Source organism: Mauremys mutica, chromosome 3, assembly GCF_020497125.1.
Source record: "Mauremys mutica isolate MM-2020 ecotype Southern chromosome 3, ASM2049712v1, whole genome shotgun sequence".
Lineage (NCBI taxonomy): Eukaryota > Metazoa > Chordata > Testudines > Geoemydidae > Mauremys > Mauremys mutica.
Genome location: NC_059074.1, coordinates 18,735,669 through 18,761,309, shown reverse-complemented (window position 1 = coordinate 18,761,309; position 25,641 = coordinate 18,735,669). Strand labels below are relative to the sequence as shown.

General features: G+C 42.6%; 1 long non-coding RNA gene across 2 annotated transcripts in view; it reads left to right on the top strand.

Annotated features, from left to right (window-relative positions):
• Positions 1-21,836, top strand: part of LOC123365837 — an 83,708-nt gene extending 61,872 nt beyond the window's left edge. For both annotated transcript variants that reach the window (XR_006577779.1, XR_006577780.1), the window contains exon 3: positions 21,512-21,836. This is a non-coding gene — a long non-coding RNA (uncharacterized LOC123365837). The remainder of the gene's footprint in view (positions 1-21,511) is intronic.
• The last annotated feature ends 3,805 nt before the right edge of the window (positions 21,837-25,641 follow it).

Below are 25,641 nucleotides of genomic sequence, written 5' to 3'. Positions count from 1 at the left end.
ATGTGTGGCACTTACAACTGGACAATGTTATCCAACTCAGGCCTCACCATGCTGAGTAGAGTGGGACAGTTACCTCCCATGCATTAACAGGATGATAGATAGAAGACACCGCAGAATTATATTAGCCTTTTTGACAACTGCCATCACATTATTGTCTCATTCAGTTTGCGATCCTCAGATCCTCTTCAGCAGTACTACTGCCTTTATTCTCTATTTTGTAATTGTGCATTTGATTTTTTTCTTCATATGTGTTGTACTTTGCAATTTTCTTTATTTGATTTCATTGTGTTGATTTCAGATCAATTCTCCAATTTATCAAATTCATTTTGAATTCTAATCCTATCCTCCAAAGTGCTTGCAACCTCTGAGGTTAATGCCCTCTGCAAATTTTATAAGTATGCTCTCTACTCCATTATACAAGTTGTTAAGTTAAATACTGAATAGTACCAGATCCAGCACAAATGCCTGCAGGACCCTGCTAGGTATGTCCTCCCAGCTTGACAGTGAACCATTGACAACTAATCTTTGAATATGGCTTTTCAACCAATAGTGCACGCAGCTAATGGTAATTTCATCTAGACCACATTTTGATAGTTTGTTCACAAGAATATCATGTGGGATTGTGTCAAAAACAAGATAAATCACATTTATTGCTTCCCAGTAGGTACTGGGCCAGTAACCTTGTCAAAGAAGGAAATTAGGGTGGTTTGGCATGATTTATTCTTAATCCATGTTGCTATTTCTTATAACCCTAACAGCTTCTAGGTGCTTACAAACTGATTGTTTAATAATTTGTTCCAATATGTATCCGGTTATTGAAGTTAGGCTCACTGATGCCCCCAAAATCTAATGCTTGAAAAATTATCTGCTTATCTCAAGGCTATGCTACATTGAGTGCTGCAGCTTTAGGATTATTACTGGTATTAAAATAGAGCCCCTCATCAGGAGCTCAGTGACTGTCTATAATTCCCTGGGTCTTTCTTGTTTCCCTTTTTAAAGATAAGTACTATGTTTGCCCTTCTCCAGTCCTCTGGGACCTCACCCATCCTCCATGAGTTCTCCAAGATAATCACTAATGGTTCTGAAATTGCATCAGCTAATTCCTCAAGTACCTTAGGGCAAATTTCATCAGGTTCTGCTGACTTGAATATATATATAATGTATCTAAATATTCTTTAATCTGTTCTTTCCTTATTCCGTCTTGTGTTCCTCCCTCTTTGTTGTTAATATTAATTGTGTTAAGCTTCAGATCACAATACGTCTTTTTCAGTGAAGATTGAAGCAAAATAGGCATTAAGCACCTCAACTTTCTTGGCGTGATCCATTGTTAGCTCTCCTTCCCGACTAAGTAGCAGATCTATTCTTTCCCTCACCTTTCTCTTGTTCTTACTGTGTTTATAGAACCCCTTTTTACTGCCTTTTATGTCCTTTGCTAGATGGGACTCATTTTGTGCCTTATCCTGATTTTTCTCTCTATATGCTTGTACTCATCCTTAGCAACTTGTCCGTGTTTCCACTTTTTGGGGGATTCCTATGACAGAGTTGACATTAAACACCTAATGATGGGTTTATCTCAATTCTGTTAAAGAAAAAAAACAGTCTTGAGTTGAGTAATATATTTAAAGATGCTTTCTACTTGAAAGCCTTACACAGGGGTACTCTCTCCTACTAGAGCTTGTCAGAATTTTTTCAATGAAACATTTGTCAGAAAATGCCAATTCATTGAAATTAATTTTTTTTAATGTATTTTTTTCAACATAACTTTCTCAGATTTAGGATGGGAATTGCTGATCTAAAAAATGATCCACAAAGAACAATCTGATGATTAGGTCAATCATTTGTGGGTCTGGGTGTTCAAGTTCCTTCTTTGCCTGACTCAGATCAGGGACTTAAACATGGCAATCCCACATCTTAGGTGAATGCCCTAGCTACCAGGCTATTTTGGAGTGAGTGTCTGTCAATCTCTCTTATTGATGCTGTTTCACTTTCTATATATAATTAACTATTCATTGGGCCCGAGAGACTGACTGTATAGCTGAATGGTTAGGACACCAAATCAGGCAGATCAGGGACTTAAACCTCAGTGTGCCCACAGCCTGGGGGATTGCCTGAACCACCAGACTATATACGAATGTGGAAGGAAACCAAATGCCAAAACCTCCAAGTTTTTTACAAAATAAAATTGCTTTTTTCTGGCCTGTCTTATCTCCTGTGTGTTTGTCCTACTGTTGGGCCATGATCTGGAGTAATCCCATTGAAATCAATGGGGTTTCTCGTAGACTAAGATGCTACTCAGTATGAGTAAAGGGGTGGGGGGCAGACATCTGGCCATGTGGGTTCAGCATTCTGTTCTTGATGGCACAAAAGGAAGCCAAAAGGAAATGTTCCACATAAACAATTTCAGTGCACTTAACTCCTAAACATTAGGTTTTGGCTTCAGGTCGCCCATCAATATTATACCCAAGCCCGTATCAGCCATGCCTGAGACATGCTCCAGCCAAGACCTCTTAAAGGGACCTACTTCCACTGAAAAAGGCAGAATAGGAAGATTTTATACCCCTAAGCAATTGAGTTTTAAGAAAGCATTACTGACTGACTTAGGGTCAAAATGGGAAAAGCTCACAAGTTAATAAGCTGAGTTTAGATAAGCAGCAAGGAATCCAGTTCACATGTAGGTACAAAAATATGGATACAAAGTTTGCAGCCACAAGCTGCACGCATATAAGGTGTTTGGAACATTTGGCCTCATATTAGTATTATTGTTACAAGCAAATGAAGATGGTCCAAAGTGGGGGCACGTGCATGTTTCACCCTGGCATTGAGTGGAAAAGTGACCTTGCACTTCCCAAACCTCTCCAGGGGTCATTGTGCCTGGGGGAGCTTCTGCTATGTCAGTGGGAACTGCCCCACCCCTGACACAGGGCGGCTCCTTAAAAATGCAGTGGGCCCGATAACCACCTCACTGGTATAACTCCATTGACTTCAAGGGAGATACCCCTCATTTTACACCAGGGGGAGAAGAAAATCAGGCCCAATATTGACGTAAATGGGTTCTGGAATTCCTGAACCCTTAGGGGGAGGCTTAGAATAGAGCTGTTTGGAACTTCTGTTTTTCTCCACAGAAAATTAATGACCACCCCTCCCCACTCCAAACATGTTGACCAAAAATGGGGGAAAAAATCTGATTTCCAACAAAAAAAAGGAAAGCAGGACCTCTCCAGGAACATTGTCATTTTATTGAAAGCCCAGTTTTCGGTAGAAAAAACGTTTCAATGGAAAATATTCAACTGGTCCTGAGTTTAGCAAACCGTCAATGCTGCAGTAAAATGTTGTTAGGCGACCCCTCGCAGTTTGGGCACAACTTCCGAATATGTCAATTCTTGTCCCTGGGAGCTCTCAGCACACTGTCAACAATGAACTCTCAAAGATTAGATTTCACAATATGCATATTTTATTCGGACATCTGGATTTTGGCCAGAATTGTTTACATGCAAAGAAGATGATGAGACATTGAGGATTACAGCCTGACTGGAATTTCCCCTGGGTCTATTCACTCTTTATAACTGGCAGAGTGGTAATGTGCCCCACTCCTCCTTAACACTTTCTGTGTGAACCAAAGAATGTGCATATTTTCTCGAGGTCATTCTACTTTATTAACTGCATGTTTTTTTGAGAGAGGATCTTATTATCCACCATCATGTTGCATATTCTTACTGCATTTTCAATAGATTGACAAGTGAGATTGGGGAACAGAAGTATCAGAAAGCAATGAAGGAGCAGAGAAAATGACAAATGTGAGGAGGTGAGAAGCTTGACTTGAATGGAAATGCACGGAAGACAGGCTTTAAATGATACAAACACACAGACATCAGTTGGACACTGCAATAGGCAAAACAGAATGTAGTAGAAGACGAGAAGACATGAATGGGAAAGTATGAAAAATATAGATGCTCTCTGTGACAAAGGAAATGGGCACGGGGAGACATGAAACTCATGGGGAAACTAGAGCGGAAAGGGGAAGTTGTACCTCTCCTTCGGTTTGAAACTAGGAGTCAAAAATAGTGCTAAGGGCCAGGTCCTCAAAAGTATTTAATAACATTAATGATCTGGGCCTACAGGTTTAAAGTGCAACCCAAGAAAGTTTGAGCCCCATGACTGATCTCTTTAACTGCAGAATGAGGAAAGCATTTATTAATGATCATTAATTCAAATGTCTTCCATAGCTCCATCCAGGAAGTACAATCAACCACAATGGTGTGTGGTCACTGTTGACTGAAGGGAGAAAAGGTCCTCTTCAGGTTAAAGCATATGGAATTATTTGTGGGAAGTTCAATGCCTGATGCAGGAGGTCGGACTAGATGAGCCCAGTGGTCCCTTCTGATCTTGGAGTCTATGATGGGAATTAAGATAACTAGAACCTGTTCTTGATTCTGGACAGACTTCCTGAGTGAGCTTGAACAAGTCACTTAAGCCCACTTTTCAAAAACGGCCTCTAATGCTGAATGCCTCTGAAAATCCTACGCCAGGGATTGGCAACCTTTGGCACGCGGCCTGTTAGGGAAAGCGGCCAGCAGGCCGGGACGGTTTGTTTACCTGTAGCATCTGCAGGCTCGGCTGATCGCAGCTCCCACTGGCCGCGGTTTGCAGTTCAAGGCCAGTGGGGGCTGTGGGATGCGGCGCGGGCCGAGGGATATGCTGGCTGCTGCTTCCCACAGCCCCTATCCCTGTCCTACGCTAATGCCGATCCCTGTCCTACGCTATGTGTTTCAGGTAGGATGCCCTCAAATTAAAGAAATCTAGAGGCCACGTTTGAAAATTTAGCTCTTAATCTCTTTGACTTTTGGTGCCCCATGTATAAAAGATAGTTAATAACACTCATCTACCTCAAAGGTATGTTGTGAGGCAAAGTTAATTAATGTTTTAAAGTGCCCTCAAAACTTCTCATAGTAGGAGCTATGGAATTTTTATTAAAGACAGTTAATATAAAATACATTATTATAAAAATTAAATTTTTATAAGGTATGCATTTGATTTGGTCTTCAAAGTTCTGCCAAGTTTCCAAAATCATTGTTGCTAACTCAAAATCTGGGCACCCATGTGTGATGGGATATATAAACTCCACACTGGGACAGAAGGGGTTAAGGAGCACTTCTGAGCCCAGGTGACACCCCCCACCACACCTGCAGAATCTGTTCCAGCTGGAAGAGGCGTTTAAAAGAGAGCCAGACTGCTCAGAGGGGGGCATGGATGGCATGTAGCCCAACACAGTAAACTCCATCATGCTCTTAGGGTCCAAATGTGGGTAAAAGAGAGAAGAGAAAAGGAAGGACTAGAAGAGATTATAATGTGTAGTTATGAGGCAGTAAATGATACATGGCAAATTGTGTCTCTGGCTGTGGATTTAGAATTATATAATAAAATAAAGGGAAAGTAAGACTTGGCCTCTATGATAGATAATGTTTGAGTTTATATAAGGTAAATTGAGTCACCATTGCCAAATCTATACTGATTGATTTAAAACAGGTAAAGTGGGAGCAGCCTTTTGCATTCCTGAGATTGGTGTTAAGAAATTTAAAATAATATCTAATTTTGTAGCCAGTACGGCAGCTGAACTGGTGAGAATGTTAGCATGAAACTGGATAAGGGACATATGGCCTACCACAGCTGTTCTCTTTTTCAGATCCATTGTCAGGTATTTTGGCAATGAAAAGGGGGTACCTCAGAAAGAAGGAATGATGTAATAAATGACATATTGTTTCTGACAACTGACTGGTTATACTCAGGCACAAATATAATACTCACATGGATTCCAGCACATGCCGGGATACTTGCCAATGAAATGGCAGATAGGAACGTAAAAAATGCCTTTAAAAATTGAGAAATTGATATAGAGATTCCTTCAAGTAAGCCTGAATTTAAAAGTTTAGTTTAAAGGAATTAAAAATGGAAGGGCGAGAATTGTGGACCCAGGAGAAAAGAGGAAGACGGTTATATGACAGGTTTCAAAGTAGCAGCCGTGTTAGTCTGTATCCGCAAAAAGAACAGAAGTACTTGTGGCACCTTAGAAACCAACAAATTTATTTGAGCATAAGCTTTCGTGGGCTACAGCCCACTTCATCGGATGACACATGCCACAAACTAGAAGAGCAATTTCTGGCAGGGGATCCCAGCTGGAAGTCAGTGACAGAACCACTAGGTGGCACCACTGGTAAGACCAGTCCTGTGACCCCATGATTAAACAGTACACATTGGAACCTCTATTTCAGCTTTTAGCAATGCTGCCTAAGTTGTTTCCCATATAAAAGCTTTCTGCCCTTCTATTGCTTATTGGCAGGCCTGCATTTTGCAACATGGCCGCTCCAAAGTAAGACAAAATACTTGATTTAATCACATAGTGCATTGTTCTTAATAAGCAATGGGTTTGGAGGTTTCACACATACATTCCTAAAATATTGCACTGGGAAAAGTCCAGTCAGTTGAGGAAAAACCCAGGATATACTGTATATTGGGAAAAGATTCAGTTGCAAGATGAACCTTGTACAAAAGTAAGGACAAATACTGCAGGAAAGCTAGAAAGAAGCCAGAAGAAAAAAAGTAAGCCAACAAAACAGAAAAGAAAAACTAAATGATGGAGTGAATTGAATAAATAGAGAGAGAGAGTAAATATAACATAAAACAAGCTGGCTGATTGGAAAACAGAAGAGACATCAAAATAAAAACAGATTTATGGAAAGATGTAGAAAGTTAATGAGACAGATAAAAGGTTAGCCAGCTCATCTGAATAAAGCAAAATATAGTGAACAGAGGCACTAATTGGCTGAAAGTCTTGGCTAGTGGGTCAGAAACCCTTCTGTTTTAATCCCCCTTAGGTTCTCAGTGACTGACAGTTATCATCTGATCGATGTTTGTTTGGTAACTGATGTGAAACGAGTTTCTGGTCTCATTCCAGTATCCAATCAGCATCTGCAGCACAGAGGCCATTATCACAATTGGCACTTAGGCCCAGATCCACAAAGGTGTTTAGGTTCCTAACTTCCATTGAAATCAAGGGAAGTTTAGGAGCCTAAAAATCTTTGTCGATCTGGGCCTTAGTTAGCAAACTCATTGGCAGTCTCAGCCGAGCGGTCTAGGGCTCAATTGACATGGGATCTGATCTCTTTCGCTTGCCCTTGCCAAGACATAATGAGTTGTAGTGATCATGCCTGGAGCGAGTGGATAAGACTGGCTAGGTGCTTAGTAAATTGACTTGATCTCTGTAATCATGGAGTCTTCTCTGACATACCAGGCCCAAGTAAATCAAGCTGTGGGGCAGGGCATTCAACAGAAACATCAACATTTATCATGCCACAATATCTGACTTCATCGTGGTACAGTAACTGCAGAATTCTCTATAGTTACAATGAACAAATAGCAAGGTAAATGGAACTGAAGTGGATGGTAAATGTAAATTTTTTAATGGTACTCACTGTATCCTTCAGTGTGCTTCTCAGAACCCACCAAAGGAGTATGAAGTAGCTAATCCCATCAATTTATTGAATGAGATTTCAACAGAAGTTCAATGAAGACTTCAGCCTCACTACCTGCCAAGGTCTATCTAACCAAGGTCAAAATTCTCAGAAGTGGCCACTGGTTTTGTGGTGTCAAGTTGGACATCCAGAAAATGGAGACACCTGCAATCAGGTGTCTCTACCTCAAGAGCACTCCCATCAGAACAAAGGGTGCAAAACTGAGACAATTCCATCTACACATTGAATTTGTGTGACTGACTGAAACAGCACGTCGAACAATTATTGGTTCTCTTGAGATCTGAGGAAGCTAAAGCTATAATGACAGGTTGTCTCATCTGCGACAGTGAAGAATGCAATCATTTTGAGTTCTCCCAGTGTCAAAGCTCCTTCAAAGTGTGGGTCTTGTGGAGTCCCCATTAGGGACTGCAGTCCAGGACATACTGAGTCACAGGCTTCTTAGTGGGGGAAACATTGTGTTCATTATAAGCAGATGGCATCTGTCAGGTTAGGTGATATCTGATTTAGCATGGTTCTTCACAAATAACTACACAAGGATTACACTGAAACTACCAAGACACTCTACTTGCTTGTCATTGTCTGTATTTAATTTCAATGTATCTGGTGTTTTCTGTGACTGAAATACTGACATGCACAAACAGTGAGAGTTTGATGGTGGCATAAGCAGCTCAGGCTACTTCAATGCTCTGATGTCCATGTGTTGTGTGACACCACCACTATATTATTGGAAGAGCCAAAATTACTCTGGCAGTGGAGGCAAAACTGATAGAAATGAAAAACACAAAGGGAGGTAGGACTGGAGAAGAGAAAATTTAAGATACCACTTTGAAAAGAAACAGAATTAAAAAGAAAAGTGGCCTAAGGTTGTCTGAAGCATCAACTGCCAGATTCAGCACATTATTGTTGAAGGGAAGTAGGATGGTCCCATGCTAGCCCAGAACTTTGGAATCCTCGGTTGCAATCCCTTGCTCTGTCCACAGACTTCCTGTGTGACCTGGCACAAGTCACTTAGGCCCAGCTCCTTGAAGATATCTAAATGCCTAACTCCTACTGAAATCAGTTAGGTGCCTAACTACCTTTTGGGCATCTAGGTTTTAGGCCTTGTCTACTTTAACAACTAGTTACCAGCAAGCTGGGGTTTAAATCTACCTCACAACACCCCTCTGAGGCAGATGAGGAACTGAGGCCCACAGGCCCAAATCCTAAAAGATGATTTCAGTGGAAGTTAGGAGCCTAAATTCCTTTGAGGATCTGGGCCAGAGAAAGTTAGGGCTTCTCTGCATGAACAATTAGATCACAGCAAGCTAGGGTGTGAATCTACCCTGCATTTGCCTGTTGTGGACTAACCATCTGTGTGGACTCTGCTGATGAACAATAACAGTTCATTAATGCTCTTTGATCTAGCCCCATTTTGAAGAAATCAATGGCAGTTAGGTGCCTAAGTACCTCTGAGGAGCTGGGCCTGAGTTCTTCATCTGCAAAATTGGGATAATACAAACTTCCTTGCCTCAAAGGGGTGTTGTGAGGATAAATACATTAAATAATATGAGAAGCTATGATAAAGGGAGCAATATACATATATAATATGAATATTATTTATTTTATAGTGGTGTGGTGCTGATTGAAATTTTTGGAAACTTGAAAAAATGCAGAGAGAATTTTTTATAAAATATTTGTGAATCCCCATATCCCCACCTCTTTCCAACCATGTTGCTTCTTAATATGCCTTAATACTTCTTGTAGGATTGCAGCAGGAGACTGTTACTGTACATCAATAATGTGTCTTATAAAAGCCATAAGTACAGCATTGTTCAGTAAAACTAGTGTCTAAATACTTAGTTAATACTAGCTACCCTACCATAAAATCTATCAAATGTAGAGTTTACTATTCATCCCTTAATGGCAAGAACTTTTTAATAGGGCTGTCAATTAATCGCAGTTAACTCACGTGACTAACTCAAAAAAATTAACTGTGATTAAAAAAATTAATTGCAATTAATCACACTGTTAAACAATAGAATACCAATTGAAATTTATTAAATATTTTTGGATTTTTTCTACATTTTCATATATATTTATTTCTATTATCACGCAGAATACGACGTTTACAGTGCTCACTTTATATTATTTTTTATTACAAATATTTGCACCAGTAAAAATAATAAACAAAAGAAATAGTATTTGTCAATTCACCTCATACAAGTACTGTAGTGCAATCTCTATCATGAAAGTGTAACTTACAAATGTAGATTTTTTTGTTTGTTACATAACTGCATTCAAAAACAAAACAGTGTAAAACTTTAGAGCCTACAAGTCTACTCAGTCCTACTTCTTGTTTAGCCAATCGCTAAGACAAAGAAGTTTGTTTACATTTACAGGTGATAGTGCTGCCTGCTTCTTATTTACAATGTCACGTGACAGTGAGAACAGGCGTTTGCATGGCATTGTTGTAGCAGGTATTGCAAGGTATTTACGTGCCAGATATGCCAAACATTCGAATTCCCCTTCATGCTTCAACCACCATTCTGGAGGACATTCTTCCATGTTGATGATGCTCATTAAAAAAATAGTGCATTAATTAAATTTGTGACTGAACTTGTTTGTCTGAGCGATTGGCTGAAGTAGGACTGGGTGGACTTGTAGGCTCTAAAGTTTTACATTGTTTTATTTTCGAATGCAGTTATTTTTTGTACATAATTATACATTTGTAAATTAAACTTCCATGATAATGTGATTGCACTCCAGTACTTGTAATAGGTGAATTGAAATATACTATTTCTTTTGTGCAAATACTTGTAATAAAAAATAAATATAAAGCATTGTACACTTTGTATTCTGTGTTGTAATTGAAATCAATGTATTTGAAAATGTAGAAAACATCCAACAATATTTAAATACATGGTATTCTATTATTGTTTAACAGTGTGATTAATTTTTTTAACTGGTTGACAGCCTTACTTTTTAATCTAAATGGTGTGCTCAACATGCAGGGAGAATTGAACTGCTCTAATAAAGAAAAATCTTTGCCTTGAAACTAAATCAAATCCATTTTCTTTTGAGTTCACTAACTTTTAGAAATGATTGGTTCAGCTCTCCTACTCGTGTGACTTGTTAAAGCTCCACTGAAATGAAAGGTGCAACACCAATTTACACAGGCGGAACATCTGGCTTACTTTCCAGTTTCACTTAGCTCAGCAACTGCTGGATTGTGGTGGAAGTGGAACTGCTACAAACCTACAAGGAAGGCTATTAGTATTCTGTCAGGATGGTGGAACCAGGAAGCACCCAAAATTGCAGTGCTGACTTTTTACATGCTGCCTTTCAGTCCAGGATCTTAAAGAGCTTCACAAATGCCTAACAGCACAGTAGGAAAGGGATGTATAGGAACTGTTCAGAGACAGGCAGGAGAATGCAGCACAGTAAGCACAAAAAGCACAGTAAGCACAAAAAGGAAGCTTACAAGAAGTGGAAATTTGGACAGATGACTAGGGAGGAGTATAAAAATATTACTAGAGCATGCAGGGGTGTAATCAGGAAGGCCAAGGCATAATTGGAGTTGCAGCTAGCAAGGGAGGTGAAGGGTAACAAGGAGGGTTTCTATAGGTATGTTAGAAACAAGAAGGTGGTCAGGGACAGTGTGGAATCCTTACTGAATGGGGGAGGCAACCTAGTGACAAATGATGTGGAAAAAGCTGAGGTACTCGATGTTTTTTTTGCCTTGGTCTTCACAGACAAGGGTAGCTCCCAGACTGCTGCACTGGGCAGCACAGTATGGGGAGGAGGTGAGCAGCCCTCAGTGGTGAAAGAATAGGTTAAGCACTGTTCAGAAAATCTGGACATGCACAAATCCATGGGTCCAGACCTAATGCATCCCAGGGTACTGAGGGAGTTGATTGATGTGATTGCAGAGCCATTGGCCATCATATATGAAAATTCTTGGTGATTGGGGGAGGTCCTGGATGACTGGAAAAGGGCAAATATAGTGCCCATCTTTAAAAAAGGGAAAAAAGAGAACCCGGGGAACTACAGACCAGTCCCCAGCAAAATCATGGAGCAGGTCCTCTAGGAATCCATTTTGAAGCACTTAGAGGAGAGGAAGGTGATCAGGAACAGTAAACATGGATTCACCAAGGGCAAGTCATGCCTGATCAACTTGATTGCCTTCTATGATGAGATAATTGGCTCTGTGGATATGGGGAAAGCGGTGGATGTTATATATCTTGACTTTAGCAAAGCCACCGTATTCTTGCCAGCAAGTTAAAAAAGTATGGATTGGATGAATGGACTATAAGGTGGATAGAAAGCTGGCTAGATTGTCGGGCTCAACAGGTAGTGATCAACGACTCAATGTCTAGTTGGCATCCAGTATCAAGTGGAATGCCCCAGGGGGTCGGTCCTGGGGCCGGTTTTGTTCAACATCTTTATTAATGATCTAGATGATGGGATGGATTGCAGCCTCAGCAAGTTTGCAGATGACACTAAGATGTGGGGAGAGGTAGATATGCTGGAGGGTAGGGATAGAGTCCAAAGTGACCAAAACAAATTGGAGGATTGGGCCAAAATAAATCTGATGAGATTCAGCAAGGACAAGTGCAGAGTCCTGCACTTAGGATGGAAGAATCCCATGCACTGCTACGAAATGACAGTCTGGACCTATACATAGAATGCTTCCGCCGACGTGCACAGGCAGAAATTGTGGAAAAACAACATCGCTTGCCTCATAACCTAAGTCGTGCAGAACGCAATGCCATCCACAGCCTCAGAAACCACCCTGATGTTATAATCAAAGAGGCTGTTAAAGGAGGTGCTGTTGTCATCATGAACAAGTCTGACTACCAAAAGGAGGCCGCCAGACAACTCTCCAATACCAAATTCTACAGGCCACTTCCCTCAGATCCTACTGAGGAATACAATAAGAAACTGCACCATCTACTCAGGACACTCCCTACACTAACACTGGAACAAATAAACAAACCCTTAGAGCCCTGACTAGGGTTATTCTATCTACTATCCAAGATCCACAAACCCGGAAATCCTGGACACCCCATCATCTCGGGCATTGGCACTCTCACTGAAGGACTGTCTGGATATGTGGACTCTCTACTCAGACCCTATGCCACCAGCACTCCCAGCTATCTCCGTGACACCACTGATTTCCTGAGGAAACTACAATGCATTGGTGACCTTCCAGAAAACACCATCCTGGCCACCATGGATGTAGAGGCTCTCTACACAAACATCCCACACACAGATGGAATACAAGCTGTCAGGAACAGTATACCTGATGATGCCACAGCACAACTGGTTGCTGAGCTCTGTGCCTTTATCCTCACACACAACTATTTCAAATTTAATGACAATATATATCTCCAGATCAGTGGCACCTCTATGGGCACCCGCATGGCCCCACAATATGCCAACATTTTTATGGCTGACCTGGAACAACACTTCCTCGGCTCTCGTCCACTCACGCCCCTTCTCTAACTACGCTACATTGATGACATCTTCATCATCTGGACCCACGGGAAGGAGACTCTGGAAAAATTCCTCCATGATTTCAACAGCTTCCATCCCACCATCAACCTCAGCCTGGACCAATCTACATGAGAGGTCCACTTCCTAGACACCACGGTGCAAATAAGTGATGGTCACATTAACACCACCCTATACCGAAAACCTACCGACCGCTATGCCTACCTTCATGCCTCCAGCTTCCATCCCGGGCACACCACACAATCCATTGTCTACAGCCAAGCACTGAGGTACAACCACATCTGCTCTAACCCCTCAGACAGAGACCAACACCTACAAAATCTCCACCAAGCATTCTCAAAACTACAATACCCGCACGAGGAAATAAGGAAACAGATCAACAGAGCCAGACGTGTACCCAGAAGCCTCCTACTGCAAGACAAACCCAAGAAAGAAAACAATAGGACTCCACTGGCCATCACATACAGTCCCTAGCTAAAACCCTTCCAACGCATCATCAGGGATCTACAACCCATTCTGGACAATGATCCCACACTTTCACAGGCCTTGGGTGGCAGGCCAGTCCTCGCCCACAGACAACTTGCCAACCTGAAGCATATTCTCACCAGTAACTGCACACTGCACCACAGTAACTCTAACTCAGGAACCAATCCATGCAACAAACCTCGATGCCAACTCTGCCCACATATCTACACCAGCGACACCATCACAGGACCTAACCACATCAGCCATACCATCACCGGTTCATTCACCTGCACGTCCACCAATGTAATATACACCATCATATGCCAGCAATGCCCCTCTGCTATGTACATCGGCCAAACTGGACAGTCTCTACGGAAAAGGATAAATGGACACAAATCAGATATTAGGAATGGCAATATACAAAAACCTGTAGGAGAACACTTCAACCTCCCTGGCCACACAATAGCAGATCTTAAGGTGACCATCCTGCAGCAAAAAAACTTCAGGACCAGACTTCAAAGAGAAACTGCTGAGCTTCAGTTCATCTGCAAATTTGACACCATCAGCTCAGGATTAAACAAAGACTGTGAATGGCTAGCCAACTACAAAACCAGTTTCTCCTCCCTTGGTTTTCACACTTCAGCTGCTAGAAGAGGGCCTCATCCTCCCTGATTGAACTAACCTCGTTATCTCTAGCCTGCTTCTTGCTTGCTTATATATACCTGCCCCTGGAAATTTCCACTACATGCATCCGACGAAGTGGGTATTCACCCACGAAAGCTCATGCTCCAAAACATCTGTTAGTCTATAAGGTGCCACAGGACTCTTTGCTGCTGCTACAGGCTGGGGACCGACTGGCTAAGCAGCAGTTCTGCAGAAAAGGACCTGGGGATTACAGTGGATGAGATGCCGGATATGAGTCAGCAGTGTGCCCTTGTTGCCAAGAAGGCCAATGGCACATTGGGCTGTATCAGTAGGAGCATTGCCAACAGATCAAGGGAAGTGATTATTCCCCTTTATTCAGCACTAGTGAGGCCACATCTGGAGTATTGCATCCAGTTTTGGTCCCCCCACTACAGAAGGGATGTGGACAAATTGGAGAGAGTCCAGTGGAGGGCAATTAAAATGATTAGGGGCTGGGGCACATGACTTACAAGGAGAGGCTGAGAGAGCTGGGGTTATTTAGTCTGCAGAAGAGAAGAGTGAGGGGGGATTTGATAGCAACCTTCAATTATCTGAAGAGGGGTCCCAAAGAGGATGGAGCTAGGCTGTTCTCTGTGGTGGCAGATGACAGAACAAGAAGCAATGGTCTCAAGTTGCAGTACGGGAGTCTAGGTTGGATATTAGGAAACGCTACTTCACTAGGAGGGTGGTGAAGCACTGGAATGGGTTATCTAGGGAGGTGGTGGAATCTCCATCCTTAGAGGTTTTTAAGGCCTGGCTTGACAAAGCCTTGGCTGGGATGATTTAGTTGTTGTTGGTCCTGCTTTGAGAAGGGAATTGGACTAAATGACCTCCTGAGGTCTCTTCCAACCCTAATCTTCTATGATTCTATGGAGTTTAAAGTGGAAGGTTCCAACTTTATTACCTTTTAAATTTAATAAGGGGGATGGCATTAGCCACCCACTGCAAAATACCAGCCATGGCTTTGGGAATCGTGCAGTGTTAATGGTCTCAGTGCCATAAAACCAATATTTAGGGTTTACCTGATTCAGCCTCCCCCTGAGGTGAAAAGAGCAGGGTACACCTCAGTCTGTGAAGGTGTAAGATCTCCCCTTGTTTCTCCAGGCTAAGGGTCCACCAGTTGTGCCCTGGGTCTAATGTTTACCTCTGGGAGCTGGCCCCTCTGACCCTGTCACTGGCCGCCAGGTACAATGAAACTATAAACTCTTATAAGTTTATAAACTTACAACTCTCAAATCCTGTCCTTACTCCTTATTAACCTAAAGATCAGGTTTCCAGGGTAGTGCAAGGAAGGTGAAAAAAGACACTAGACCCCTTATAAATTTGTGCCAAGGGAAAAATCCCTTCCTGATTCGCCAAACTAATCACTTGTCAGACTCGCACAGAATCTTTGAATCACAGTTTATACCATACCTCCATTATAGGCAGGGCCCTACCAAATTCACGGCCATGAAAAACACGTCAGGGACCGTGAAATCTGGACTCCCTACGGGAAATCTGGTCTTTAGAGTGCTTTTATCCTACTACTATATAGATTTCATGGGGGAGACCAGTATTTCTCAAATTGGGAGTCCTGACCCAAAAGGGAGTTGCAGGGGGGGTCATAAGGTTATTTGAGGGGGGGTCACAGTATTGCCACCATTACTTCTGCTCTGCCTCCAGAGCTGGGCAGCCGGAGAGCAGCGGCTGTTGGCCGGATGCCCAGCTCTGAAGGCAGCGCTCTGCCAGCAGCAGCACAGCAGAAAGGGTGCCAATGCCATACCATGCCATCCTTACTTCTGCACTGTTGCTAGCAGGGGCTGTGCCTTCAGAGCTGGGCTCCCAGCAAGCAGAAGCTGCTCTCCAGCTGCCCAGCTCTGAAGGCAGTGCCGTCACCGGCAGCAGCGCAGAAGTAAGGGTGGCAATACCACAACCCCCCCTACAATAACTGTGCGACCCCCATAACTCATTTTTGGTCAGGACCTCTACAATTACAACACTGTGAAATTTCAGATTTAAATAGCTGAAATCATGAAATTTACAATTTTTAAAATCCTAGGACCATGAAGTTGACCAAAATGGACCAGGAATTTGGTAGAGCCCTAATAATAGGCCAAGGCAGCAGAATAGCTGCTGTTGCTACTTCAAGGGTGCTGCATTCATGAAGGAGAGGGCAAAAGAGACAGCCAACTCGCCCTGACCACAGCCTAGTCAATAGTAGCCGAGAGAGGCAAAAAACCCCTCTCCTCCTTTACTTAAGTACTTTGCTGGATCAGGCCATCACACAGGAAAGAGCCAGATGGCGCAGCACCAACACAACTTCCTGCAGCACCTACTGTTCTCTGAGGTCTCTCATCCAGGCATTGGCCCAGCTTGTCCTTGTTTAACTTGCAAGCTATTATAGCAGTGTTACAATGATGGCTGGGTCTGTAGCATATCCAAAAATAATCCCAAGTGGGTGTGACCTCCCAAGAAGTAACTCTGAGAAGAAGCTCAGGGTGTGGGTGTACTTCTGGCATGCGGCAGTAAGCAAAACTGTTGCTCCAGCAGCAGGCGGAGAGCTGCCGTCTGCTTGAGTGGGTCAGGAATTTTGCTGAAACTAGTTTTTGTCAGAAAAAGTGTTTGGGCACAACATACCACTTTTGGTGTAGAATTTGTGAGGAAAAGTTTATCCGGTTCAGGTTGGAATTTGAAGACTGCAATAGTCAACCTGCCTGTCCCCCTATTCCTCGATAGCCTGGTGATTGGGACACTCACCTGGGATTCATAGATTCCAAGGCCAGAAGGGACCATTGTGATCATCTAGTCTGACCTCCTGTATAACACAGGCCATTGAACTTTCCCTCAAAATTCCTAGAGTAGATCTTTTAGAAAAAAAATCCCATCTTGATTTGAAAATGGTCAATGATGGATAATCCATCACAACCCTTGGGAAATTGTTCAAATGGTTAAATGCTCTGAAGGTTAAAAATTTATGCCTTTTTTCCAGTCTGAATTTTTCTAGCATCAACTTCCAGCCATTGGATTGTGTTGTGTCTTTCTCTGCTAGATTGATGAAATATTTGTTCCCTATGTAGATACTTGTATACTGTGATCAACTCACCCCTTAATCTTGTCTTTATTAAGATACATATATTGAGTTTCTAGAGTCTATAAGGCATGTTTTGTAATCCTTTAGCCATTCTTGTGGCTCAAATCTGAACCCACTCCAATTTATCAACAGCCTTCTTGAAAAGTGGGAACCAGAACTGGACACAGCTTTCTAGCACCAGTTGCACCAGTCCAAGTACAGAGGTAAAATTATCCTCTCTACTTCTACTAGAGATTCCCTTGTTTATGCATCCCAGGATCATATTATCAGAGGGGTAGCCGTGTTAGTCTGGATCTGTAAAAGCAGCAAAGAGTCCTGTGGCACCTTATAGACTAACAGACGTTTTGCAGCATGAGCTTTCGTGGGTGAATACCCACTTCGTCCGATGCAAGTAGTGGAAATTTCCAGGGGCAGGTATATATATGCATGCAAGAAGCAAGCTAGAGATAACGAGGTTAGTTCAATCAAGGAGGATGAGGCCCTGTTCTAGCAGTTGAGGTGTGAAAACCAAGGGAGGAGAAACTGGTTCTGTAATTGGCAAGCCATTCACAGTCTTTGTTTAATCCTGAGCTGATGGTGTCAAATTTGCAGATGAACTGAAGCTCAGCAGTTTCTCTTTGAAGTCTGGTCCTGAAGTTTTTTTGCTGCAGGATGGCCACCTTAAGATCTGCTATTGTGTAGCCAGGGAGGTTGAAGTGTTCTCCTATAGGTTTTTGTATATTGCCATTCCTAATATCTGATTTGTGTCCATTTATCCTTTTCCGTAGAGACTGTCCAGTTTGGCCGATGTACATAGCAGAGGGGCATTGCTGGCATATGATCACATTAGCTTTTTTTAGCCACAGCATTGCACTGGGAGCTCATGTTCAGCTGATTATCCACCATGACCCCGAAATCTTTTTTGGAGTGCTTCCCAGGATGGATTCCCCCATCCTGTAAGTATGGCCTACATTTGTTAATCCTAGGTGTATATATTTACATTTAGCGTATTGAAGCACATTATATGCTTCCATCCAGTCTACCAAGCAACCCAGATTGCTCTGAGTCAGTGTCTTGTCCTCTCCATTATTTACCACTCTCCCACTTTTTGTGTCATCTGCAAGCTTCATCAGTAATGATTTTGTTTTCTTCCAGGCCTTTGATGAAAATGTTAAATACCACAGGGCCAAGAACTGATACCTGTGGGATCTCACCAGAAACAGACCCCCTCCATGACAATTCCCCATATAAAATTACAGTTTGAGATCTCTGAGTTAGCCAGTTTATAATCCGTTTCCTCTGTGCAATGTTAATTATATATTGATTTATTTTTTAATCAAAATATCTTGCAATACCAAGTCAAATGCCTTACAGAAGTATATTACATCAATGCTATTACCTTTATCAACCAAATTTGTAAACTCATTAAAAAAAGATACCAAGTTAGTTTGACATGACCTATTTTCAGTAAACCCACAGTGATCTGCATTAATTATTTTACCCTCCTTTCATTCTTTATTAATCAAATCCCATAACAGCTGCTCCACTATCTAGCCAGAAAGTGATGTCAGGGTGACAGGCCTATAATTACCTGGGTCATCTTGGCACAACATCAGCTTTCTTCCAGTCTTCTTGAACTTGCTCAGTGCTCCAAGACTTGTTGAAAATCAACATTAATGGTCCAGCCAGCTCCTCATTCAGCTCTTTTAAAACTTTTGGATGCAAGCTATCTGGACCTGCTGATTTAAAAATGTTGGATGCAGGATACCCAAGTGAAAGTTCCTGGTCTGCATCACGCATAGCAGGGACTTGAACCCAGCTCTCCTATGTTCCACCTGAGTGCCCTGATCCCCAGATTATTGGCTAGTCTGGAGGGTGGAAAGGGGGTGCTCTCTCATTTATTGCAAAGAAAAAAAAGTCTCTGTTTCATCCCAGTGAGGAATGGAACAACGTTTAAACTGTCACACTTTTATGGGATAGGAAAACCATTTGCCACCCACCTCTAATTTGTATCCTCTTCCGGGACTAAGTGAGTGTTCTGATTATGAGCCTGTGCCCCTCTTGTGATTCTGAGGATTCTGTTTGTGCTGACTTACCAATAAGGAGACTGTGAAGTCACAAAATAGCATTACGGGAGAACATCCTGGCATGGTATAGCTCCAGGTGACCTAAAAAAACCTTTTTCTCATGTAAGTTCCCCCCTTAATAACCAGAATAAGTGGCAGTTGTCAGTGTTTTAGAGTTACAGGAAACCCCATATATTTTTTATACAAATATCTATATGTCATGCTGTGCATGTCCTGAACACTGTACTTGCAGCAAAAGATTTTTAGTGAATTTTATTTTATAATCTTCTTTTAGGCAAAGGAAAGAGTCACTGGGGTGTCCTGAAGTTACTGAGGCATTTGTTAGCATTTCCCTTAGCAGCATGCTATATCATGCAGTTGAGTCTTGCATTCATTTTTAATTGAGTTCTGAATACATTTCATTTTTAAATTTTGCCTATTTTTATACATAGTCCTTTGTAAAGCCCTGAGACCTATAGCTGAAAAGTGCTATCAGAGAACTAAGCATTATTCCCAAACCTTCTATGTTCCATTGTCTCTCTCTAAATACAGTTTTTGTTAGTGGGTTCTACACTCTTCAGTAAAATTTTAGGCAATTGACATAAATTACAAGGATGATGCAGTTTCATGGAGATTTGTATGAAATGAGCTATATTTGATCTGTGCAAATACAGACTATTGATATCTTAGTCTCATGAATTTTCAGTAAGAATGAGCCTGGCAAGTCTGACCAAGTGCTGCATAACATACAAAAAGTGTTCCCTGGCTCTCTTCCAAAGTGCAGGGGTGTCCACCCATGTTTCCTGCTCAAATTCCAATTTAGATAATTATATTCTACCTTCCTAAACTTTGCTTGTATTTTCTACTCACTACGATATTTTGCACATGGGAGATAGACCGAGGCTACATCTGCACTTGGAGCTAGAGGTGTGATTCCCAGCTCGCACAGACAGACTCACATCAGCTATCTTTAAGCCAGTACCCTAAAAATATTATATAGCTCTAGGAGCACAGGTTGGCAGTGAGCAGTGGCATGAGCTAGTGAGCCTGACTATGCATCTATGGAGTCCAGGCAGGTTTGTACTCAAGGTGGCTAGCCCGTGCTCTCTCTGCATGCCTCTCTGCATGCCTCTCTGCTGCTGCCTGTGCTCCAGTGGCCTCATTACTATTTTCAGTGCACTAGTTCAGTGAGAGCTAAAGTGAGTACGTCTGCATGAGCTGGGACTAAAACCCCCTAGCTCTAAGTACAGACGTAGCCTGAGGGGTGGTCTACATCGCTAAAGTCGATGTAACTTACGTTGCTCAAGGGTGTTACATCAACTTAAAGCAGTGTCCACACCACGCTGTGTCAGTGGAAGAGCATCTCCCACTGCCATAGCTTCTGCCTCTTATGGAGATGGAGTAATTATGCCAACGGGAGAGCGCTATCCCATCGGCATAGCGCATCTTTGCCAGACACGCTACAGCGGCACAGTTGCGTCTATGTAGCACAGTAGTATAGAACCTGTCTCATTTTTCTGAGTGGGACTATACCCTGTCCGGTTAGAGAACCCTTATTGGTCATCGGCACAGCAGGTCTATAAGGGGAGGGGAGAGAGAAACAATCTGAATTAAATAGATGCTGGAGTGGGAAGGAATTTGTTACTCTGACATTAGGGAGAATTTGTTTTTACAAGGGCCAGATGCCAAAGTAGCAACGAGTCAAAAAAAGACCATCACTATTATCGTTATTGCTATTGTATCTTTACACAGGGCATTATGTTCTTTTACATTAGAATCCGTCCCACTCTACATTTATAGAGCTGCTCTGTGCCAAGTTACACATACAGGTATGCCAGTCCTTTCTAACCGTCACAGCTTTTAAGTGATTTATTTATCCAGTTTGCCTGTCCTTCATATTTATAGGGCCTTGGACAGATCTGTAGAGGTATTTATAGACTCCTAGATGTGTAAGGCTGGAAGGGACCTCAATAAGTCATCTAGCGCAGTCCTCTGCACTCCAGGCAGGACTAAGTAATAAAATCCAGTAATTTAGGTGCCTAGTAGGATTTTTGAAAAGCATTTTATCTGCATCTTTTAGGTGCCTAAATACCTTTTAAAAAAATCTGCCCTCAGCAGCTGTTGTAGGTGTCAGCATCTGCTGTCTTCCTGGGTACGTCACACTTCACTGAGTCAGAATGTCTCCATTTTACACAGCGCTTCAGCATCTTTTTTTATTTTAATTTTAGGAGAGACAGACAAAACACCAGAGAGGAGAAAAACCACATCGGGCTTAGAAAGTTGGACTCAAACAGGCCTACTGATTTAGAGCCTGATCCTGCACCACTGGGGGAAGTTGGACAGTGTTATTCTCTAAACACAGCCCATCCATCATTCTAAGGCCCTGGTGGCTACTGTATGTAGTTATTAAAATATGATTAATCATAAAGGCAGGACACTTGATTCTGAAGGCAGCTGAATGTTCCTGCTGTTCTTCTGGCCATAAAACGTCAGTAACTTTGTGAAAAATGTGACTCTCTTTCCCCTCCTGGACCGTGTTATAATAAATGTAAAGTCCACAAATGAAATCATGGCTCCAGGGTGCTAGGTGCTTTACAGACACAATTGCTACTCTGAAGAGCACACCATCAAGGCTGCCAACTGTCTGATCACACAAACCCAAACACCCTTGCCGTGTCCCCTACCCTGCCCCTTCCCCACCCCTTCTCTGAGGCCCCGCCCCACTCACTTCATCCCCCCTCCCTCCATCGCTCACTTTCCCTCACCCTCACTCACCTTCACCGGGGCGGGACAGGAAGTTAGGGTGCGGGGGGGAGGGATGTGTGTGTGGGAGGGGGCTCTGGGCTAAGCCTGGGGCAGGGAGTTTGGCTGCTGGAGTGGGCTCAGGGCTGGGGCAGGGGTGCAGGGGATTGGGGTGAGGGGTGTGGGCTCTGGAAGGGAGTTTGGATCCAGGAGGGGGCTCTGGGCTGGGGTAGGGGGCTGGGGTGCAGGCTGCAGCCTTACCTCGGGCTGCTCCCGGTCAGTGGCACAGGAGGGCTAAGGCAGGCTTCCTGCCTTCCCTGGCCCTGCGCCGCTCCCAGAAGCAGCTGGCACATCACTGTGGCCCCTGGTGGTGGGGGGGGGAGGGGATCGGGAGCTGGGATCTCATGAGTAGGGTGGGCCTGTGTCCCTCGTCCTGTGCCAATCCCCTGGGAGCTGGCTGCCTATTCACCTGAGGCCAGGAGGCCTGCACCTATAGACTGTTTACTTGCTGTCTGCCCCAGCCTGGAGGCTTAGGGCTAAAGACGACTGCTTCTTGCTCTGCTCCACCCAGAGGGCCAGAGCTCCAGACTGGTGATTGCAGTCTGCCCCAGCCAGGAGGGTTAGGGCTATAATCTGCTTGTTGCCCGGCCCCGGCCAGCAGTGCCAGTGAACCCCACTATTGGTGCCTGAAGTCATGAGGCAGAGAAGCCTCCCTGATCACTTGAGAACAAGGACCCACTACAGTGTGAAATACTCTTATGTCCATTTTACAGATGGTATAGCTGTCCCTCATTAGGTTCTTCAATACACAGCACACAAATGAAAAAGCCAATTAAACATTAGACTCAAGCTATTCACCTACAGTGTAGGAAAGAGGGAAAGAGAGAGATTTTTGTAATGTTTGGCAGCACATAGCTATTGCACTGATGTGTGCTGTATAAACCCATTGATAGCTTTCAAAAATATAAAACATCAAGTGGTTGAGAGAGTGGAAGCCTTTGTTCTCCTAGTCTCATACACAAGAACAAAGCAGTGTTCAATGAAAGATGGCAAAAGGAGAATGGATGAAAGGAAACACTTTGTAACTCAATGCATAATGAGACTGTGGATCTCATTACTGCAAAATGTCACTGAGGTCAGGTTCTTAGCAAGATTTGGAGAGGGATTGGATGTTTCTGGGAATACCAAAAATATCCAGTGTTATAGTTAAGACTAAAAAACTCCTCTAGCTTCCAGAGTTTAAACCAATTTCTAACTACTTGGGGTTAGGATTAAACTTTCCTGGGGGCAGATGACCCCATATCTTTAGGATGTCATGCATCTTCCTCTGAAGCAGCTACTGCTGACTACTATTGGCTACTGGACCAAATGGAGAATGAGTCTGATCCAGTGTGGCAATTCCAATCTCCCAATAGAAATTAGGAATGTTTGAGATCCCCTGCCCCCACTGAACGCCCATCCTCAACTAACTTTGCTTCCGTACTTCCAACATATGCAACTGAACAGAAACATTTTGCAGAACACTGCTTGGTCTGAAGAACTCCTTAAAAATATCACCGTTATAAACCCTGCACACTAATGAGGTAAAGTGAGAAGTGGAATGGATCCCGTACTCGCCAATAGAGGGTATATACTCTTTGGACCGCAGGGACTGACTGACACTGTCTTCATTTCTATTCTTTTTGACATAATCTGAATTGATATACATGCATCTGGGGGAAAAGTTCTGATAGGTTTATTTGTCTGAGAAAGCATGGGGAGGGGGAAATCCCCTCTCAGCATCCCAAGTTTTGTTTCATGGTGTTAGTGTTGGGTAGCTGTCTCTCAGAGTAGACTCAGTAGTAGGTTGCATTGTTAGAGCAGGCAGGACTGTCACTCTAAAGGATCATGATAAATCAGTAGGGAATGGATCCACATAATACATAGCAATGCAAGCCTGATTAAACTCTGGGTGGACTGATCAAACCTGTCAGACCAGCCACTACCATTCCTCTCATTGTAGATTACATTCTTTAGGGACTGTTAGAAATAAAATTATTTTTTAAAGGGTGGCATCAGGCTTTCCCTTCTGGGAAAAGAGAGGAGGGAATTAGCTAGTAAACTTAAAATAAGAGCTCTTAATAAGGTGCCTGAACTGCTTGCTATGCAGAATGTACAGAGAAGAAATAAAAATAAATTCCTCATGGAGAGGACAGGGGTGGGCTAGCTACAGCAAAAAAAGAGGGATTTTTATGTATAGATTTAAGTATCCTTGACTTTAAAAGAATAAATGTAAACATAAGACAACCAGGGTACAAAGGAAACAGCACAAACAGAAGCTGAAATTCAGAACAAACTCACTAATTTATTTCTTCTAGGCTCCAAATTTTTTTTTAGCATACCTGCATCCTTTGCTACTAAAACCAAATGCCCATGTGAGGTGTAGTATATTAAAGTTGAAGGTTTAAAAGTTAAATTTGAAAAACGTTGGAAGTGAAAGTAATCTGCTCGTGTTTTTGATTAAGTGGCCAGTTCCTGCTCTCGCTCACAATGGCGTAAATCAGGAGCAACTCCACCAAAGGATGCAACCTTTGTTGTTCTAATTTCCAGCTTCCTAAGAGTTTCCTCAGCTCTGTTTACAGTCTCTGGATATGGTCCCATGCCTTGCCTGAATCTTGCAGCTCTTCTTAGCCCACCTTCAGTATGCAAGGGACAGATACTTAGCTGTCCATCCTGATTGGCTCAAAACCAGAATTCTTCTGAGTCCTGTTTCTCAGTCCACACTGTACTCCTTTTGCACCCACACTGTACAAAAAATACGCCATCTCACTTATGTATCAGTTATACACATGCTTGAAAACAGGTAGAAAGAAAAGAACTGAGACCCAAACTGTTCCAGGTTAACACAGCCCTGCAAAACTCTTATATCTCAAAGAGTTACCTTAAACTTTGTGAAAGATTTACATTTTCACTGCCTGGCTGTCTGCTGTATCTGATGATGATGTCAGCATCTTGCATCTTCTCTTGTAGCTGTATTTTCCAATATGTGAGGAGGCAAGATCACAAACAGATGTCACATGTAGGAATGTGTATTCTCCCACTGAAGACTTGGCATGATGCTCGGCCCTTTTTTCAATCGTTTTTTTCATGTCTGCATTCTCAAAATCTTTATAACTGTATTAATAGTTGCTCTTTATTCAGGTCTGTCCTTGGCTGAGTCTTAAAAGTTATCAATAGCTATGCCACATGAGCTGATACTCTGCTTAAGGGTGTCTTTGAAACATTTACATTTATCCTCCATCCTGCATTTTCTGAATCTCAGATCACCATAGAGGACTTTTTTCAGGAGTCTATCATTGTCCGTTCTAATAATATGACCTGTCCATCTAAGCTGAGCATTGATACTTATTTCCTCAATGTTGGTTGTTTTTTACTTTTTCAGGGATGTTAATGTCTGCCCAAAGCAAAAGTATTCTGCAGGGCCATCTCTTGACATCAGGGAATGCACTTTAACACTTCAACTTTCACTGTCTGTTGCAAAGCAAACGCAATAATACAGGTGACAAAATTAGCCCAGGTCACCATCCACTTACTCTTCTACATTCCCTGTTAAACTATGCGGGTCTTAAAAACTAAA